This window comes from Peromyscus eremicus, chromosome 5 (assembly GCF_949786415.1).
Source record: "Peromyscus eremicus chromosome 5, PerEre_H2_v1, whole genome shotgun sequence".
NCBI classification, from domain to species: Eukaryota; Metazoa; Chordata; class Mammalia; order Rodentia; family Cricetidae; genus Peromyscus; species Peromyscus eremicus.
Genome location: NC_081420.1, coordinates 56,609,122 through 56,631,341, shown reverse-complemented (window position 1 = coordinate 56,631,341; position 22,220 = coordinate 56,609,122). Strand labels below are relative to the sequence as shown.

The 22,220-nt window shown below is 39.7% G+C and overlaps 2 pseudogenes; both read right to left on the bottom strand.

Moving 5' to 3' along the window:
• Positions 1-19,005: 19,005 nt before the first annotated feature.
• Positions 19,006-21,229, bottom strand: LOC131911057 (ATP synthase subunit gamma, mitochondrial-like; annotated as a pseudogene).
• A 152-nt stretch (positions 21,230-21,381) lies between these two features.
• LOC131911056 (elongin-B-like) lies at positions 21,382-21,974 on the bottom strand (annotated as a pseudogene).
• Between the last annotated feature and the right edge of the window lie 246 nt (positions 21,975-22,220).

The window sequence follows — 22,220 nt, the reverse complement described above, 5'->3', positions numbered from 1 at the left end:
CTGCTGCTCTCCAGGCTGTTAAATAGATTTCTTAAACTTAAATTGTTTGTAGAGACTTTTGATTTTTTCCCCATATAGAACAAATTCATTCACACACAATGACACTTTTATTTCTTTCTTTCAAATGAATCTGGTTTTTGTGTCTACTTGCATTATTGCATTAGCCTGGATTTCTAACACAGTGTCGGACAAGAGTGATAAAGAGCAGGTGTCCTTATTTCTTCCAACTGCCAGGAGAAAGTTTGCACTGTTAAACCTCTAACTTTCAATTTGGGTAAGTCTCTTTCTGTCTTCCTCTTTTCCAATGACGGGACGCTCTAGGGCTCGCAGGGAGCCTTTTGGAACACAAGTGTTTATCTTAGCACATGCTAATTCAGCTACACCATATGCAGGGCTACATGGCATCCTTCAAGGTAGAGAAGGTGCCAAGGATGCTTTCTGGATAAGATACAATTACTCCATCACTGACTTGTGGATCATCTCTACTTTAGCCACATCTTTCTATCTCTGTAAATATACTATTGGAAAAGGAACCAGCTTCATGGTCACCTAGCTGAGAATCAGAGGGGAAGAGCATTCCAAGGAGAACAAGTTGTGGACTGAAGATGTTTTTAGGGGTGATAACAGAGAAAGAAACAAAAAGGAGAAAAATGAAATACCTATTAAATGTCTGGAGTACAAGGAAGAAGTGTTTGTTCACCTTCGTTCCAGTTTTCTTTTCTATTAATCACCTAAGTTCTGATACTTGGTCCCATATTAAATGCTGTATAAGATTCCCTGCTCAGCCAAGGCAGGCAGGCATGAAAGACGATTCATATTCACAGTTGATGGCGATGAAAATAATCCCTAGGGCTTCAGTGCAATACATCCTGAATTAAAGTGCTTTGGACATTCAGAGCTTGGATTCATCTGTCTCCTGGGATGCTATTAATGGGTTATGCATATTAGGCTATTTTCCAAGTCCTGCTCTTTTGCTCTGGAAAATAAATTAAGAAATCCAGTTGAGATGCATCTGGAAGGTTTTAAGAACTGGTAAAGATTCTCATCTAGATGGCATGGGGTGAGGCTGATGCTGTGCGAATTTGGGAACAAGGGCTGCAGGATCTCTCCAGGGCAGTTCCAAGACTTGAATTTCATAACACTATGACTATCTAACCAATAATTCCCTGGGGCATAGATTTCAAATTGGACATTACGTGGGAAAAAAATCAATTTTTTTTGATGTGGTAGAAAAGCCCTGGGCTAGGATTTTTAAAATATGGCTTCTTGTTCCAACTCTGCACCTAATTAGATGAATGACTTAGGAAGTCATTTAACCTTTATGGGCCTCAGATTCATTATCTGTAAATGAGTGTCAGCATGATGATGACCAATGTCCCTTTAAATTACCACCACCACCACCCATAGTGGGCTAGAGAGATGGCTCAGCAGTTAAGAGCACTGGCTGCTTTTCCAGAGGACTCTGGTTCAATTCTCAGTACCTTCATGGTGGCTGACAACCACCTGGAGTTCCAGGGGATCTGACACCTTCTTCTGGCTTCTGCAGACACTGCATGCATATATATATATATATATATATATATATATATATATATATATATATATAGTCTCAGTCTCTCTCTTTTTTAGAGAGAGACTGAGATTATATATACATAATATATTATTTATACATAATATATATATATATCTTTCTCTATTAGTGAGTACTCTTATGTATATATATGTATATTGAGGTTAACTTCTAGTGCTAGACTGAGCAGCAATACAGGGTCATGATATCATCTGCCTCATAAAATGCTGGAAAATGAAATCATCAATATATGCATATCACTTGGTTGTAGAACCTCACTTGGTTGTAGAATCTCTGGATAAGTACTAACCAATATTAATAATTTTCCACAGTCTGGCTTTATTTATTTGAGAGCACACTTCTCGCACTTCCTTAGTTAAGGAGGAAAGATCTGAAGGTGTTGAAAGCAACCTCTATCTACTGAAGGAGAAGTAAACTTATTGGATTATCGACTATCTTTCTCTTACCTGGTCTCACATGCTGAATCAGGGCTTCTGTGTACTCACACAAATTTGGATCTTCCCATGGATAATTTTTCACACCACTGCCCTTATGTGATAGATCATAGCAAATCATATAGGGCTGATCTTGACTCTGTGATGTTGAATATAGGAATCAAGAATGCACCTATCTTAGGCTTTCCCAGTTCCCACGTGCAGGTTGGAATTATCGACATGTGTTATAGTTAGGAAAATAAATTTATATCCAAGAATACAAAAAACACTTGGCAGTGTAGTGTTGAGTAAGCTGAAGTATTTGGAGTGGTACAAATACATATAGTAAAATGCCCATTTAGTAAATGCACAGTTGTAGGAGTGTTGACAACTATATATATTAATGTGCTCAATATCTCAGTGAAGTTATATACTATCAACCTTAGGAAGTCCCCTGTGGCCCTTCCCCAGTGAATGGTCCTCTCTGAGTGCCAACTTGTGTTTCAGCTCCTGTTTCATAGATTAGTTGTTCCTGACCTTGAACTTTGCAGAAATGTCATATTTGACATCTAGTTTCTCTCATTTAGCTAGTGTATTTGAGATGTATTCCTATTGTTTCATGAGCCAACCATTTATTTTTTGTTTGTTTTTTTTGTAAAGACGTTAGTATTTCATGCAGATGTAGTATTTATTTGTTTATTCCTTTCAGTGTGATGGATGCTGGGGGTTTCCTGTCCAGCTATGATGAATAGAAGTGCAATGAATACAGAATGATGAGTGAGGAAATTAACTTTCCCTCTCTGAGCTTTTGACATTTTCTGTTCTGTAGTTACATTTTCTAAATGATGAAAGATCTGTGTCTTGAGAGATGGCCCAGTGGTGAAGAGCTTGGTCTTTTCTTGCAGAAGATGTGAGTTCAGTTCCCAACACCCGGATGGGAGCTCACAACCACCTGTAACTCCACTCCAGGATATCCAATGCCTACCCTCTTCTGGCTGCTTCCAGCACCTACGTACACAAATGTGTGAGAGTGCACACACACACACACACACACACACACACACATACACACACACTAATTAATTAATTAATTAATTAATAACAGAATGAACTAATTAATTAATAACAAAATGAACAAATAAATAAATAAAATCTTTGAGAATGAAAGATCTAAAATGAATCTTGAGGACCACTCAAGTGGAATCCAACTCCTTCAAACACTGTCAGTTTCCCATTGAGCTACTTTGCGCATGCTCAGATACACAGTGTCTCGCATGGTGCCATCAGAAGGCTAGTTTATGCAACCCTCTTTTAACACCAATGTCTGTTATTCTTGACTTAGTATCATCTCTTCTTTAGGTAATACTATTTTCCATATTTATTTATAACTTCCCACAATGGGAAGGAGGTTTCTTCCTCTTGATGTGTGAGATATGTTTGTATTTTACAAGTTATTTTAAGCAGGTATAGCTATTAATGTGGAATAGTTAATTTAATAGAAATAAGAAACAAAGGCCTTGGAGACAGATGAGCTACCCCAAGCACAAGCCTAACATAATTCTCTAATAGTGCTTCCAGGCCTTGCATAGTTAGATGAGAAATGTGTTGATTCTGAATTTTTATTCGATATCTTTTCCTTGTAGGTTTAAGTCATGGATCTGCTAAAATCTACTTCACCATAAATATGGTTAAATATCCACTTTGCACAATTTGAGTAGACTGTGTTGCGAGCATCTATAAAGTCACCATTCAGATAATGTGCTCTCAGTGGGAGGTAGTAGAAATTTAGCCCTGATAAGGTTCACTGTCAGAGCCCAGATGAGAGCTTCTACACTCTAGATGGTGTGTAGCATGTGTATGTGTATGTGTTATTGTGAACTGTTCTCATGTGTGTCTGCAGTGTGTGGATGTATATGTGTTTATATATGTGGTGTGCCCATATAAACATGTGTGTTTCTGTATACTGTGTACTAAATATATTTGTGTATGTATGCACCTATGTGTGTTATGTCCACTTTTCTTTGCATGGATGTACAGTATATGAAATGGATGTGTTTTGTGTTTTTGTGCATATGTATACTGTGTGTTGCTATGTTTTTGTATATGTATGTGGTGTATGTACATGTGTATGCATGTATGTGCATATGTACATACACGTATTAATCTTTGCACACACTTCATACAACTATGCATGGATCCAAGAGAAATAGTGAAACAGAATTGTATGGACTCAAATAAGAATAAATGACCAGTTCTTTGATAAGAAACCATCTCTGGTTGCTGAGTAACCCTTACCAGAAAGGAAGGGTCATTCACTCACAGAATGTTGAGTTCTTCTCTGATCTCCATAGAATGGCCATGTTCCCTTCCTTCCTATTTTTTGTATAATTATCCCTTTCATAATGGTGCCTCAATCAGTCTGGATCTGTGTATCGCCACTGTATATTATATCAATACTGATGATTAATTACTTAACTCTTCATGCATGTATTTTCATGTAATCAAAGCATGCAAGCTGCATATGATGATGCAATTTAGTAATCTCAGCTACTTAGGAGGCTGAGGAAGGACAGCATAAACTCAAGGCCTGTCTGGACTACAGAGTGAGGTCACAGTTACCTTGTGCAACTTAGCAAGAACCTGTTCAAAATAAAAAGTAATTAAGGGGCTAGGGAGGAAGCTCTATGTCAGAGCACTTGCCTGCAGAAAGAAAGACAGGATATTAAGAGTTTAGTAACAGTTTATCAAAGCCTAATTATTCTCAAAAAGTCTGAAATTAGAGCTATAAGTCTTTCCTCTTTAGAAGGAACAGTTATTTTTTAAATAATTTTTCTTCCCAAAGAAAAACACACATACGAAACTCATTTCTATTTAGACATGATCCTAAAATAAGGCTCTAGAATTATTATAATGTATCAAGTTACTCTCAAGTCAGCTCCACATTCCATGATGTGGATATTTTTTGTCAGGGTGGAACTCCAGTCCTCTGATATCCATGAGCTCAATGCTCACTTCCCTCGGTGAACTCAGCAAGATGTGGCAGGAGCAGCAGATCAGAAACAAAGCTTAAAACTCTGCTTATGTTCCGGTATTTGAAGCAATGACTCCAGGGAACAGAAGAATTAAAAAGGAAGAAGGAAACTGAGCTGAGAAGAAGACAGATCAACAGTAAAGTACTCGCTTTGAAAGCCAGAGGACCTTAGTTCAGATCCTCAGAACCCACATAGATGGCAAGCACACTCATGTAATCCCACAGTTGGAAGATGGGAGACAGAAACTCGCAGATGCCTGGAAACTCACAGAGCGGCTTCCCTGGACTGTATACAAAGAAGTTCCAGCTCAGTGAGAGACCCTGCCTTAAACAAAAGGTGGGAGGGGCCTGAGGAACAATACTTGAGGTTGTCCTCTGACCTCCACATACATATCATAAATACATGTGTGTACACACACACACACACACACTTTTTTAATGAGAAGGAAGGAAAATGTTGATGCCCATAATTCTCTTTTAAAAGTCCATACTCTTCTTTGTTGAAGGCAACAGTTGGTACAGGTCTGTAGCTCCCTATATATTTTCCTCTCTCAAAGGTTTATGTCGAGTCATCAAGGCCTTGATGCTCTGCATCCTGAGACCAAAGTCAAGGACAGCAGTTGCTTGTCTTATGGTCTGGCTTCTAGATCTGCTTTGGCATGGTGACATGGACTGTGGCATAACAGAACACTGTAGCCTGCTGAGGCTTATCAAAGTTTCTTGTAATTCACGTTACTGAATCATTAATTGCTTCTTATTGTTCACTTAAAGCATAAGCCATTTATCATCTGCCACAAATAAGATAAGCCTAAATAAACCAACAGTCCCAACTTACACTCCCTATTTATTTCTTGTGCCAATATATAATTTTAAACAACAGAATCACAAATTGGTTTGGATAGCTCTGGTTTCCTGTAATGATCCAGAATTTATCAAAAAGGTAGGACTGATTGGTCATTATGGAATTAAAAGCAAGATAATCACTATGTACTCGTTAACCTTTTTCTGTTTTTAAAAGGTAGGTGTGTGTGTGTGTGTGTGTGTGTGTGTGTGTGTGTGTGTGTGTGTGCAGAAGTCAGAGGACAACCTCAGATGTCAGTCTTTCCTTTTCCACCTTGTTCAACACAAATATTTTGCTGTTTGCCATCGTCTCCCGTCATTTCCAGGTCTGCCTCCCATCTCACAGCAGGAACACTGGCGTTACAGGTGTGCACCATCACACCCAGATTTATATGAGTTCTGGGAATCGAACTCAGGTCCTCAAGCTTGTGTGGAGCAATCACTTTACCCACAGAGCCACCTCCCCAACCCTTTAGTATTCTTTAATTTCTTACCCTAAGAAGTGACTTACACTGCAGAAGATCAGAGTTTTTTCTCTTTCCTCTCTTTCTTATTGTCTTTTCTGTGTCTAATGGCTGTCCAGTCTGGAAAGGAAATTGCTGTGGCATTACTTAACCCTTCTACCTTAGTCTTTTTATTAGCAAGGAGCACACTGCAAAAGAGGAGATAGCTAGTGGGGGCTACTCCACAAAGCTATGGTCACATCTTTCCTAGGATTTTCAGACCATTATGTGAAGACCCAAATATAAACCAATCTCCTTCATCAGACTTTGCTCTATACACAACTGTGGCTTATAGTTAGTCCCAAAGTCCCAAGGCACGTCTATTACATGAGTGTATCTCAGAATAAATTTCAGACATGACAGATTTCAGAAGACTAAGCAAAGAAAAACTGGAGCTCTAGATGCAGTCATCATAAAGATTCCTGGTTTTGCAATTGTCATAGACAATAAATGATCAATATAAACCTTGATCATGCATTTAGGCCTGAATAAATACTTCTGAGTTTTAATAGTATAAAAATTCAAAGATTAGACAAAAAAGATCCTTATACCATCTCAAAATTATGATAGCTTCCAAAGCATGGTTGTAACCCTAACACTGGCAAACCTGAGACAGAAATGTTCAGAGGTGAAACCACTCCACTCCTGGCTACACAGTAAGATACTATACGGAAACTCTACTTTTAAGTGTATGGCTGCTTTGCCTGTAGGTGTGCCTACACTATTTCCATACAGTGCCTGTGGAGGCCAGAAAAGGGTGTTGGATCCTCTGGAACTGGAATTACAGATGGTTCTTAGCTACCAGGTAGGTTCTAGGAACTGACCATGGATCCTTTACAAGAGCAATGAGAGCTCTTAACTGCTGAGCATCTCTCCAGACACCGAGAGTTCTGTTTATAGCATATGCCATTTCTCCCAAGTGAGGCTCCTAATTTAGGAACAATGTTTACAAACTCATAATGGTGACAAGATAGTGCTTTACCCTTTCCATGCATAGATGACTGTGGGACCTTGGAAGGGCATTGTGGGTACTTTAAAATCAGAGAACTTTCAGACTCAAGGGTGAACCAAGGCTGCACTCTGTTGACTTAGTATATCTTTTATCACCTATCAAAGAATGGACAAATCAAATGACTTACAAATGGAAATTCTACCCCAAATAAATACAACATAGGACTCATTCATCTACGATGCAAATCCCCACTGTGAGACCTCCATGAAGAGTAGTGATTCATAGGGAATCAAGTACCTCGGGTGGAGGTGGGGGGAGATCTTTCCTTGGGATGTGTACACGCTGGGTTTATTCAGTGTGTAACTCTTCATTCAATGGACGTATTTTGAATGTGAATGATATTAAGTGTAGGGGTACAAAAACGACTGTGGTGCTGTCCTAATTCTTGCTGAATTGTTTCTTTTTACTGACGGTGGTTCGGAGTCATGCATTTTATTAGTTTCTTACCTCATTGCCACAACAAAATACTTGAGAAAAATCAATATAAAAGGGGAAGGGTTGGCTTTTGCTCACAGTTCCAGAGAATGTATTCCATCATGGCCCGGAAGGCATGACAGCGGGGGCAGGAGGCAGCTGTCTGCTTGTCCCCATTCATAGGAGGCAAAGAGAGATGAATAATGGTGTTTAGCTTTCATTCTTCTAGTTCAGCCTGAAACCCAGCCCTTCGAATGGTACTGTTCACATTTAAGGTGGGTCTTTCTACCCCAGTTAACCCACCCTAGATAATTCCTCAAAGTCACATTCAAGGATTTGTTTCTATGGTGATTCTAAGCCCTATCAAGTTGACAGTCAAGATTAACAATCACATTTATATACTATGCATCCATTCAGTCAGTCACTCATTTACAAGATGACCCACTGCACTGAGGGCTGGCCATATTGGGCGAGAGGCCCAGCTCAGTCCAGAAGGACCATCTTCACGAAGTGCACCTACAATGTCTATATTTCCAACATGCATATTTCTAAAGCATTCTAAAAGGCTGGGCTTCAACTTAAGAATTTTGAGGGTGACAGTCTACAACAAAGGGGGAAAATACCTTAGAAATTGTTATTTTGTGGTAAATTCTTAACTTGCCTGCCATTTGTGCAATTTTGGAGGGATTTCCATTTTAACCCACAGAATTACAGTTTTTACGTTTATGAGACAGGCAGAGCACCGATATTTGCTACTGATTGAGTCTTTCAGGTATATGTGAAATATTTGATAGTTTATTTTTTTTATCTGAATATATCTTGGTATTTTTTTTAGAAGAATGGAAGAGGATTCAGCATGGATTTTTAAAATTCCTTTTCCTCTGAATCAAGATAAACTCATAGTAACGTATTCACTACTTCTGCCACCATGATAAGGAAATATAGAGCCACACAATGTACTCATTTCCCCATAAGCTGAAATGCAGTGTCCATATTGATCAAGTGTAACATTCTGTACAACACATGCCAGGCAACAGAATATCTTATTCTGCTCATGAAGTTTTATCTTCTTTTAAATAAAATAAAATGAAATGTAATAAGATAAAACAAAAACTATTACATTGGAGTAGTATGAAACAAACAGATAGAATGAGGCCCAAGAAAAGGCAAACGAAACAGATGCTAACACAGAGACCACTCTTTTGCACACTCAGGAATCCATAAAACCACTAAACTCAGGTCATGATACATACACAAAGGACACAGTTTCTGCCTTCCCTTCCACAGGACACCCTGAGCCTGGAGAGGGAGATTTCATAGAGACTTCCCAGTTAGGGCTAAGTTTTCCAAGGTCTCTCATTCTCTGCATAATATCTGACTCTGGGTCTCTATATTTGCTCCCATCTGCTGCAAGAGGAAGCTTCTGTGATGATGTCTGAGCAAGGCACTGATCTATGAGTGTAGCAGAATGTCATTAAGAGTTATTTTATTTCTACTTTTTTTTTTTTTTTTTTTTTTTAGAACAGTAGTATTTGGTTTTACCCTAGTCCCTAGGCTATCCAGTTTTAGGTCCTTGTCACCAAAGCGGTGTAGGGCCTGGATTCAACCTCCTGGAGTGGGCCCTAAATCAAATCAGATGTTGATTGATTACTCTCACAAGCCTTGTGCCTCCATTGCACTAACTTATCTTGGAGACAGGACAGCGTTGTAGATCAAAAAGATTGTGACCAGGTCGGTGTTTGTTTCTCCTTTCATTGTGTGCAAAGTACCTTCCTGTACCAAAGACATTAGAACACAGGGATGAAGCTCAACTTCCCCATGTTCACAAAGTCGTGTAGGCAACTTTAGCAGTGGGGGTTTTACTACCTGTTTGTGGAGTGCAGCCTACAGTCTAGGCAACAGCCTGAGTTGTTTAGGGGTTCCCGTATGACACCTTAGGCCAACAACTCAGTTGTTACCCAGTCTTGGTACTGGAAGCTTCATTTGCTGACAATAAATGTTCAGGGGGGTGCTGTGTCCCCTGTTATTTGATTTCGTTTAGATCCCCTTCATGTATGTATATATTTTACAAAGCTTCTACTGGATTAGGTTTCTATACTACCCTTCAAATGCCCTTAATTTTAACTGTCTCTACCTGTATTTCCCTCCCTCCACCCCCTTCCCTGCCCCCTTGATTTTCCCATTTCAATACCCCAAATCCATCCATACTCTATATTCTATTTCTTTTTCCTAAGGAGATCTCTCTGTGCCTGTTTAGTCCCTTACTCTATAACTAAACTCTGTAGATCTATGAATTATAGATTGCTTATCAGTGACTTAACAGCTATATAAATCATATCATATTTGTGTTTTGGGGTTTAAGTTACGTCACTCAGGGTGATTTTTTTTCTAGCTCCATCCATTCATGTGTGAATTTTATGGTTTAAATGTCTGAGTAATATTCCGTTATGTAAATGTACTACATTTTCATCATCCATTCATCTGTCAAGGGATGCCTAGGCTATTTTCAATTTCTGACTGTTACGAAAAGAGGAGCAATGAACATGGTTAAACAAGTGTTTCTGTGGTAGGATGAAGCATCCTTTGGGTATATGCCCAGGAATCATATAGGTGGATCTTGAGGTAGATTTATTCCCATCTTCCTGAGGACCTGCCACACTGATTCCCACAGTGACTATAAAAGTTGCACTCCCACCAGCACTGGAGGAGTGTTCTTCCCTTGTTCACATCCTTGCCAGCATGAGTTGGCACTTGTTTTATTGATTTTAGCCATTCTGACTGGTGTAAAATGAAATCTCAAAGTAGTTTTGATTTCATTGACCCGAAGGCTAAGGATGAGAACATTTCTTTAAGTGTTTCTCAGCCATTTGAGTTTCTGATTTAGAGAATTCTCTATTTAGATCTGTGCACACCATTATTTAAGTGGGTTATTTGTTTTCTTGAGATCTAGATTTTTTGATTATTTATATATTTTGGAGATTAGCACTTTATTAGATGTGTGGTTGGGAAAAATCTTTTCATGTTTTGTAGCCCACTCCTTTGACTGAATGATGATGTCCTTTGCTGCACAGAAGCTTTTCAGTTTCAAGAGATCCCATTTATGAATTGTTGATCTTAATGCCACTGATAACATCTTTCCGTTAAAAAAGTCTTTTCAAGTGCTAAAGAGTTCAAGGCTATTCCCCATTTAATCTTCTATCAGGTTCAGTGTATCTGACCATATGTTGATATCTTTGATCCATTTGGAGTTGAGTTTTGTGCAGGGTGATAAGTACAGATGTATTTATATTCTTCTACATGCAGACATCCCGTTTGACCAGCACCATTTGTTGAAGATACTGTTCATTTTTTAGTGTGTGTTTATAGCTTGTTTATCAAAAATCAGGTGTCCTTAGATGTGTGGACTTATGTCTGGGCCTTTAATTTGATTCTATTGATCAGTATGTTGGCTTCTGTGTCAATATCAGTGTTTTTATTGCTTTAGCTCTGTAGTATAACTTGAAATTGGGAGTTGCGGTGTTACCTCTTCATATTCTTTTATGTGTAGTATTGTTTTTGCTATCCTGTTTTGTGTGTGTGTGTGTGTGTGTGTGTGTGTTGTGTGTGTGTGTGTGTGTTTCCATATGAAGCTGAAAACTGTCCATTTGAGTCCTGTGAAGAATTGTGTTGGAATTTTGATGGGAATTGCATTGGATCTATAGATTGTTTCTGGTAGAGTGGCCATTTTTACAATATTAATCCTACTGATCTATGAGCATGGGAGATATTTTTATCCCCTGATATTCTCTTTAATTTCTTCTCTCAGTGTCTTGGACTTTTTTTTATTATTTTATTTTATTTTTATTTTGCAATACAATTCAGTTCTACATATCAGCCACGGATTTCCCTTGTTCTCCCCTCTCCCGCCCCCCCCTCACCTTCCCCCAAGCCCACCCCCAATTCCCACCTCCTCCAGGGCAAAGCCTCCCCCGCAGACTGAGATCAACCTGGAAGACTCAGTCCAGGTAGGTCCAGTCCCCTCCTCCCAGGCCGAGCCAAGCGATCCTGCATAGGCCCCAGGTTTCAAACAGCCAACTCATGCAATGAGCATAGGACCTTGGTCCCACTGCCTGGATGCCTCCCAAAACAGATCAAGCCAATCAACTGTCTCACCCATTGAGAGGGCCTGATCCAGTTGGTGACCCCTCAGCCATTGGTTCATAGTTCATGTGTTTCCATTCATTGGGCTATTTGTCCCTGTGCTTTATCCAACCTTGGTCTCAACAATATTCTCGCTCATATAAACCCTCCTCACTCTCGCTAATTGGACTCCCAGAGATCCACCCGGGGCCTAGCCATGGATCTCTGCATCCAGATCCCTCAGTAATTGGATGAGGTTTCTAGCATGACAATTAGGGTGTTTGGCCATCCCTATCACCAGAGTAGGTCAGTTTGGGCTATATTTCGACCATTGCCAGCAGTCCTGTTGTGGGGGTATCTTTGTGGATTTCTGCGGGCCTCTCTAGCACTTTGCTTCTTCCTATTTTCATGTGGTCTTCATTTACCATGGTCTCCTATTCCTTGTTCTTCCTCTCTGTTGTTGATCCAGCTGGGATCTCCCGATCCCCAAGCTCTCTTTCCCTAGATCCTCGCCCTTCACTACCCCCACTCATGTCCAGGCTGTTCATGTAGATCTCATTCCATTTCTCTGTCATTGGGCAATCCCCATGTCTTTCTTAGGGTCCTGTTTTCCAGGTAGCCTCCCTGGTGATGTGGAGTAGCAGTCCAGTCATCTTTATTCCACATCTAGTATCCTCCTATGAGTGAGTACATACCATGTTTGTCTTTCTGAGTCTGGGTTACCTCACTCAGGATGATTTTTTCTAGATCCATCCATTTGTCTGCAAACCTCATGATGACCTTATGCCTGTCAGAGTGGCTAAGATCAAAAACACTGAAGACACCTTATGCTGGAGAGGATGTGGAGCTAGGGGAACCCTCCTCCACTGCTGGTGAGAATGCAAGCTTGTGCAACCACTTTGGAAATCAACTATGGCGCTTTCTTAGAAATTGGGAATCCATCTCCCCCAAGATCCAGCTATACCACTCTTGGGCATATACCCAAGGAATGCTCAACCACACCACAAGAGCACTTGTTCAGCTATGTTCATATCAGCATTGTTTGTAATAGCCAGAACATGGAAACAACCTAGATGCCCTTCAACTGAAGAATGGATAAACATAATGTGGTACATATACACAATGAAATACTACTCAGCAATGTCTTGAACTTTTTATCATACAAGTCTTGCACTTGTTTGATTAGAGTTACCTCAAGATATTTTATATTTTTGAGGCCATTGTGAAGTATTATTTTGAATATTATTGAAGCTGTTTCCCCTGATTTCTTTCTCAGTTTTTTTTTTTTTTTTTTTTTTTTTGTTTTTTTGAGACAGGGTTTCTCTGTGTAGCTTTGCGCCTTTTCCTGAATCTCGCTCTGTAGACCAGGCTGGCCTCGAACTCACAAAGATCCAGCCTCCCTGCTCTGCTCCGAGTGCTGGGATTAAAGGGTGTGCGCCACCACCGCCTGGCTCAGTTTTTTTATCATTGCACATAGGAGGGCTACTGATTTTTGTGAGTTAATTTTGTATCCAGCTACTTCGATGAAAGTATTTATCAGTTAAAGGAGTTCCCAGGTAGAAATTTTGGGGTCATTATGGTACTCTAGTATCATCTGCAAATAAGGATACTTTGACTTCTCTCCTTCCTAATTGTATCCCCTTGATCTCCTCCAATTGTCTTACTGCTTCAGCCAAGACTTCAAGTACTATACTGACCAGATGTGAAGAGAGTGTACAACCTTGGCTTGTTCACTGATTTCGATACAATTGTTTGAATTCCTATCAATTTTAGTTGATGCTGAATATGGGCTGGCTGTTAACTGCATTTATTATGTTGAGGTATGCCCCTTTGTATCCATAACCTCTCCTGAACTTTTATCCGAAGGTGTTTTGGATTTGTCAAAGGCCTTTCTACATCTAATAAGATGATCATTTGGTTTTTGTCTTTTGATTTTGTTTATATGGTGGTTACATTTATCGATTTATATATGTTGAAACCATCCATGCATCTTTGGGATGAAGCCTCCTTGATTACGATGGATGATCCTTTTGATGTGTTCTTGGATTTGGCTGACAAATACTTGATTGAGAATTTTTGCATCTATGTTCTTAAGGGAAGTTGATCAGTAAATCTCTTTCTTTGTTGGGATCTTTATGTTGTTTGGGTAGCAGGGTAACTGGCCTCATAAACCAAATTGGGCAATGTTCCTACTGTGTTTGTTTTTGTGGAATAATTTGAGGAGTATTGGTATTGGTTCTTATTTGAAAGTCTAGCAGAATTCTGCAATAAAATCATCTGGTCTAGAGGTTTTTTTAAAGTAGATATTAATTTACTGCTATTTTACTAGGGGATATAGGTCTGTTTAAATTGCTTATCTAATCTTGATTTAACTTTAGCAAGTGGTATATACCAAGAAAATTATCCATTTTTAAAGATTCAACAATCGCTTCTCGGCCTTTTGGCTAAGATCAAGTGTAAAGATTCAAGAGTTTGTTGGAGTATAGATTTTTTAAAGCATATCCTTATTATTCTCTAGATTTCCTCTATGCCTATTGTTATATCCTCCTTTTTGTTTCTAATTTTGTTAATTTGGATTTTCTCTCTCTGCCTTTAGTTCATTTGGATAAGGATTTGTCTATCTTGTTGATTCTCTCAAAGAACAAACTCTTTGTCTCATTGATTCGTTGTATTTTATTGATTCCAGTACTGAGTTTGATCATTTTGGTCTAGAGCTGTCAGGTATGCTGTTAAGCTACTTGTGTGATATCTCTCCATTTTTTTATGTAGGTATTTAATGCTGTGAACTTGCCTCTAAGAACCACCTTCATTGTGTCCCGCAAATTTGGATTTGTTGTGTATTCATTTTCATTCAATTATAGAAAGTCTTTAATTTCTTTCTTAATTTCTGGCTTGGCCCATTATTCATTCAGTAGAGAGTTGTTCAGTTTCCATGATTTCATAAGCTTTCTGTTGTTTCTGCTGTTGTTGATATCCAGCAAGGAGTTATTTCAATTTCCTTGAATCTGTTGAGACTTGCTTTGTGTCCAAGTATGAGGTCAGTTTTGAAGAAAGTTTCATGAGGTGCTGAGAAAAGGTATATTCTTTTGTGTTTGTGTGGAATGTTCTTTAAATATCTGTTAGGAACATTTGATTTAAAATGTCAGTGAGCTCCAGTGTTTCTCTGTTTAGTTTTTCTCTGGATAACCTGTCTATTGATGAGAGCAGGACCGAAGTCTCCCACTATCAGTGTATGAGGGTCAATATGTGATTTAAACTGTATCAGGGTTTCTTTTACAAAAGTGAGTGTACTTGTGTTTGGGGTCTAGATGTTAAGATTGAAATGTCATCTTGATGGATTTTTCCTTTAATGAGTATGTAGTGTCCTTCCCTATCCCTTTTGATTAGTTTTGGTTTGAAATCTACTTTGTCAGATACTAAAATGGCTATGCCAGTTTGCTTCTTAGGTTCTTTTGCTTGGAATAGCTTCCATTTTTTTCCTATGAGATGATGTCTATATTTGATGTTAAGGTGTGTTTCTTGGATGCAGAAGAAGGATGTATCCTGTTTTTGCTTCCATTCTGTTAGTATCTGTCATTTTATTAGGGGACTAAGACTATTGATGTTGAGAGATGTCAATGAGCAGTGTTTGTTTATTCCTGTTATTTTGGTGGTGGTGGTGGTGGTGGTGGTGGTGGTGGTGGTGGTGGTGGTGGTGGTGGTTTTGTGTTTGTGTGTGTGTGTGTGTGTGTGTGTGTGTGTGTGTGTGTGTGTTCCTCCTCTTTTGATTTGCTGGATTGGGATATTTATTACTATGATTTCTTGGTTGTAGCTAAGTTCTTTAGGTTGGTGTTTTCCTTCTAGCACCTTCTGGAGGGCTGGATTTATAGATATTGCTTAAATTTGGTTTTATTACAGAATATCTTATTTTCTCCATCTATTGTGATTGAAAGTTTTGCTGGGTACATTAGTCTAGGATGGTATCTGTCGTCTCTTAGGATTTGCAGAACATCTGCCCAGGCCCTTCTGGCTTTTGGAGTCTCCATTGGGAAGTCAGGTGTTACTAATAGCTCTGGTTTCATATGTTACTTAGTCTTATTCATTTTTAGCTTTTAATATTCTTTGTTCTGTACATTTAGTATTTTTATTATTATGGGCTGTAAGGAATTTCTTTTCTGGTCCGGTCTACTTGGTATTCTGTATGCTTCTTTTACCTTGATAGACACCTCCTTCTTTAAGTGAAGGAATTTTTTTCCTACGATTTTGTTGAAAATACTTTCTGTACTTTCTTTGACCTGGGTTTCTTCTCCTTCCTCTATTCTTATTATTCACAGATGTGGCCTTTTCTTAATGTCCCAGATTCCTGGATGTTTGGTGCTGGGGAAGTTTTTAGATTTAATGTTTTCTTTATCAGAGGTATCCATTTCTTCTATTGAGTCTCCAATGTCTGTGATTCTTTCTTCCATCTCTTCTATTTTGTTGGTGAAGCTTGCCTTAGAGGTTCCTGTTCAAGTTCCTAAATTTTTCATTTCCAAACTTTCTTCAGATTGGGTTTTCTTTATTGATTCTATTTCCACTTTCTTATTTTGAATTGTTTTATTCATTTCCTTCTACTGTTTGCTTGTGTTTACATAGATTTCTTTAAGGGATTTATTAATTTCCTCTTTAAGAAACTCTATCATATTCATAAAGGCTATATTAAGGGTTTTGTTTTATATTTCAGCTGTGTTGGAATATGTGGAGCCTACTGTAGTAAGGTTCCTGGTTTCCAATGTAGCCATATTTTCCTGGCTATTGTTGATTGTGTTTGTACATTGGCACCTAGCCATCTGGGTTTGAGAAGATTGTAATTCTAGGTATTGATATGTGATCTTGTCTTTGCTGTGTGGGTGTTTTTTTCCTTGGATTCTGTTGCCTTCCCTAGTTCTTAGGAGAGTATGGTAGCTGTGTGTTGCCTGGTAGGAAATTTTTCTGGGATTCTGATAGGTATGGACACTGGGGGTTCCTGGTAAAATGTGTTTCTAGGTATTGGGAGCTGATACTTAGGAGTGGGGATGGCCTAGAAGGGGAGGTGTGAGGGAATCCAGAGGAAGAAAGAAAGCAGGGCGTTCTACCAGATCTATTTAGTTCAGAGAATGGAGGTAGAGAGTGGCGAGAGGTCATTAACAGGTAATCTGCTATAGAACGGAAGATGAGACTAGAGAATTGGACATGTAGGAAAGGAGGAAGACTGGAGATCTGAAGCTCACCTACTACTTCACTGGCCTTCTTGCTTCTCTGCCAAGCTTGGCTGATGACTTCCTGGAGAATGTCTGCTGGAGTTTGGGGCAAGGATAACAGGCTGAGTGGGGAGGAAGGCTGGAGAGGAAGATCTGTGTGATCCACTGTAGATGGTGGCAGAGAGGAGTGGGAGGCCACAGCAGATGGTGTACCTTAGAACATCGTAGAGGCTAAGACTAGAACATTGTGTTTGAAGGAGAGGAAGGAGGTGAAGGTCTGCAGCTAGCCTACCTGCTTTCCTGGCTGGAGTCTATTTGGTAATTTGTGGTGCTGCTGCATGATAATGACTGTAAGACAAAGAACAAGACAAATTCTTGTCCTAGATACCTTTTATAGATTCTGGGAAATTAGAAGCATTTTATCCACTTTAAGCTTTTGTTCATATATGCTAGACAATCATGATTCAAAAACTTTCCTCATAAGCAAATAACTTTGATTCTATGTTTATAAATGGGAAGAGAGATGTTTTATAATTTCTGAATAAGAAAAGAATAACGAGCCAAACAATGCACTTCAAGTGTTCTTATGAACAGAACAGCATTCTCCTTCCAGGCATAACTAAGTAAAAACACATACTCATCTAATTTTTTTGAATTGTTACTGCAAAAAAAAGAATCATCTAAGTTAATGCTCCTTACACCTAAACTAATTTTATCAAATTAATTTTCTATTTTTTCAGTGTTAAAAATTGTATCCATTTGATCCAAAGTTGGAATCCAAAGCTTTCCAGGAAATATAATCCATAAAACTTTGAGTGACTGAGCCCTCTCTATAGCCCCAAAGAGACCCTGGCAAAACTGAAAGCTAGTGAGACTGTGTGAGTGGTCTGCACAGGAATTAGCATATATCACCACATCAGAGCTGGAAACATGAAATGGCATTTATTAGTGACTGGAAACAGAAAGTCTAAAGACTGAGACTAGAGTACAGTGGAAAGCAATATCTAATCTGCCCTAGGAGAGTGTAAAAGCAATTCTGATGTTCAGCTACAAGTATTTAAAGACCTGAAATAAAAACACCACATGATTCTCTTATACTGAAAACTAAAGGCACTTAATAACTTTATATTTCAGAACCACAAAGAACATGTAATCCAATTTTCTTTATCCCAGAAGTGACATTTCAGAGTACTCTATTGACATCATTTTATCTAAACTATTCATTTCATTTTTTCTTAAGTCTAAGTCATACAGTATAACATGCATCCATTGCTACATAAAAATTAACAAACAACAGCAGCAATAAAAAAAATTGTTGATTAAAAAATCAATAGGATTGTGTTACTGGATAAGAATACTTTTGAATGGCACAGGAGCCGTGCAGTGGGTAGCTGTTCCAGCTTTGACTTTGAAGCACTGCCCCTAGTGAGGCAGCAGGTAACTGCTATACCTGCCTATGATCTGCCCCTGGGGTGTGGCCTTTTTGGGCCCTTAAGACCTGGGATGCATACATGCTGGCCTCTCTTGGCTCCTCGTGATCCTGGATGCTGGATTGCAGACCAAGTCAGAGTTCTCCAGAGAACCACTTCACCTCTCCTGGATCCTGTAACCAACTCCTTTACTGGTTGTAAGTTGCCCCAAAATAAATCTCTTTTAACTACCAGATAAACTAAATGGAATTGCCTTATTAATTTCCTCTTTAGAGGGATGGGAGTTTTTTGCTAATTTTTTTCATTGTAACTTGTTTATTGTAAGAAAATTTACAAACATCTTGCTATCTTTCTAACTCAGTGGACCAAATTTCTCCCAACAAGGACAACACTCATTTGAAATCAGCTTGTTTTCCTTCTTTACATCTTGTCTGAAGCTACAACTTGATTTTCATTAAGCCAGAGCAGTAAACCCAGAGATGATTTCAATCACCGCCTTCATGGTGATAGCCTGACAGATGCGATTGAATGTCAATGTCAATTTGTCAATCATATCAAAAGTCATCATCCTGGCTCTCTGCTCACTGGTGATGAACTCCTTCAGGGAGTACTAGATGATGTTGGCAGTTGCAATGGTATTGGGAGAGAAGATGGACTTCTGTCTTATGGGTGATAACAGACTTGAACTGATTAAAAATGATAGTGCCTTCCAACTCATATCTAGAAATTAACAATTCAAGAGCAGTGATTGATGCATCTCCAAAAGTAGTGGCCTTTCATCCCATGTCTTTGAATGACACCAAAAACTAGTCAGAGTGAGCCCTACAAAACATGCACCTAATTTTTTCACCAATTCCAACAATCATAACTTCTTTCCCAGCTGCTGTGAGAATTGCCACTTCACTCTTCATCTGCTTAGCCACTGAGGAATGAATAGCACCACAAAGCCCTTGATCTAAGGACATACCAATAAGGGGTGTTTCTTCTTTTCTTCGGGTCCCTTTAGATCAGCCTTCTCATATAAAGTCAAGGATCCTGTGCCCACTTACCCTGAGCATATTTCACAGCTGTAACCATCTTCATAGACTGGGCAATTTCTGGATGTTTTTGATTGACTTCAGTCTCCTGGAAATGTCTTTCAAAGTTACTATGTTCCAAACTTGAATACATTGTGGCTGCATGGCATAGGCCCACAGTCAGGACACTATCTCCCTAAGAACATGGTGGAATCTTGAAGGACAGGCAGGGTCCAGCTGGGATAATGCAAATGTTGGAGTTGACTCAGTGATCTAGCACCAGAATCATCTAGGAGGCAAAGATTGCTTCACTAACGTGTCTGTTCCCTGAGCTGTAGAGGTTCCTGGCTGGTGACAGCTGGGTCTATGGATGAGACTACTTAACTATGGGCTTTGTATGAAACTTGGACTTCCTCATGACATAGTGGCCTTGGACTGTTGGACAGGTGGATTTCTTGCATGTTGTCCCATAGCCTTTTGCTATTAACTTTTATTCTTTTTTATTTCCTTTTATTTGATTGGGTTTAGAGATGCCTACGGGATTTGAAACTCATACTTCTGAATGTGTCTATGAGGACATTCATTTTCTAAGATGATTAAATGATGAGGATCCTGTCTTAACCAAGAGTTCCATCCATTGATGGATTCAAAGTTTTATGAAACCATGGATTGGGTTGTTAGGGTATGCCTATGAGGGTCCATCTGGCTCTGGCCCCTTCCTGTTATTCCTCTTTGCCTCGTGGCTGCCATGAGACTCCTCATGCCCCTCTTCCACGATGTTTCTGCCTCGCTACATAGATTAGCTACAATGGAACCAGTGAACCCAGATTTAGGCCTCGGAAACCATGAACCCAAATAAATCTTCTCTCCTTTACACTGTTTCTCTTGTGTATTTGTCAAAGGGGAGAAAATCGTGGCTAACAGCTTGAAGAGCAAACAATCTACAAGCTACACAATTCTCCCTGATCTGTCCTGGATGCCAGACAAAGTCCTTTCTGCAACATTTGTAGGTCACAAATGTGTCACTGAGGCTATCCTAGGCTGAGAGCCAACAACTGGACTCTTTCCTCAAAGGGAAGTGTATCAACAGCATAAAAAAACATGACCAGCTTATCTAAACGATGACCTTTGCTCACTCATTCTGGCCGCAGTGGGTAACAGAGGAGAATAGTAAGAGGGTTACACTTTTCTAGGGTGATATCATGCAGTTAGTCTTCACTCTGAGGTAATCTTCCCACAGCACTAGAATAGGGTTTTTGCAAATAAGGTACGTGAGCCAGTAAGAGGTATCAGGAGTTGGTAGAAGAGTCCATTAATAAAATCATGTTCATCTCTTCAAATTAATAAGAAAATGTTTTCTAGAAAGTCCCATTTTAGTCTCAAACTGCATACCAAACAGACAAATTTTATTCTGTACAAGTATGTGCTTCAACAAAAGCCTAATGAGCTCCCCTCTCAAGAGATCCTGCAAGAACTATTGAACATCCTGAAACTTCCTGACAGCTCAGTTTTCTTTCCCTAGTACTATTTTACCACTTCCGTTGTTCCCCCTAAGTAGTTGACATTGTTTTTCTCTTTTGTTGCAAAAATAATTTTCCAGTTCTCTATGGTGAATCTCAATAGGAATTTGATAACAAAGCAAACTACTAAGATATAAAACATATTTATACCACACACCAAGCTCTGCTCCTCCCAGGCTGGAGAGTGCAGACTAAGTTATGAGCTGTAGAAAACAATCCTTTGAAACAGTTGTTTTTGACAGCCAAATCGTCTTTATTGAGGGAATTGGTCTCTAGGGGGATGGGCCTGGGGCCTCACTGCACAGCTTGCTCATTGGCACTGCCTCCAGAATCCTATGGCTTCATCACATCTGGAAGCTCTGGAGGGCTGGAGAAGGGCTCAGTGTGCAGGGCTTCAAAGGCATCATCTGCACCGAAGGCCAGGCCCACTGTGGCTGGGGCCTATATCCGTGCTGTCTGGCTAGTGAAGCCACACTCGCCCAGAGTTTTTCTGTCATCAAGGAGCTGGTCATCCTTGTACAGCCGCTGCTCTTCTGGAGGCTGCTGGAGGATGCCTTGGACAACACGCTTTAGCTGGAACACGGTACTCGACTCCTTGGCTTCCGTGAAGATGGTGGTGGTCTTGTGGTGGCGGATCATGAGAAACACCTTCTCTGAAAGTTGTGAGTCCCACTTTGCAGAGCCAGTTCTGGTGCTTTTTCTGAGGTATTTACAGGAGCCACGGGGGAAACATTGAGCCATTCTTTCTTCAAAGACAGCTCCTCTGGTACTGGCCTTCTTGATTGCAGATTCCAGATCCAGGTATACAGACCCAGGCCCAGTCAGGAATGTTACAGCTGTTGCTCATGATCCTGCCGTAAAGTGTCGATCTTGCTGCAGGCTGTCATCTCGAAACAGTTTTTGTAAATGCCCTAACAGGGAGTAGGATTTTCCAGAATTCACTTTTTTTTTGGGGGGGGGGGGGGTTCGAGTTCGGGACAGGGTTTCTCTGTAGCTTTGGAGCCTGTCCTGGACTAGCTCTGTAGACCAGGCTGGCCTCGAACTCACAGAGATCTACCTGCCTCTGCCTCCCGAGTGCTGGGATTACAGGCGTGCACCACCACCGCCCAGCCAGAATTCACTTTTGAAATAAA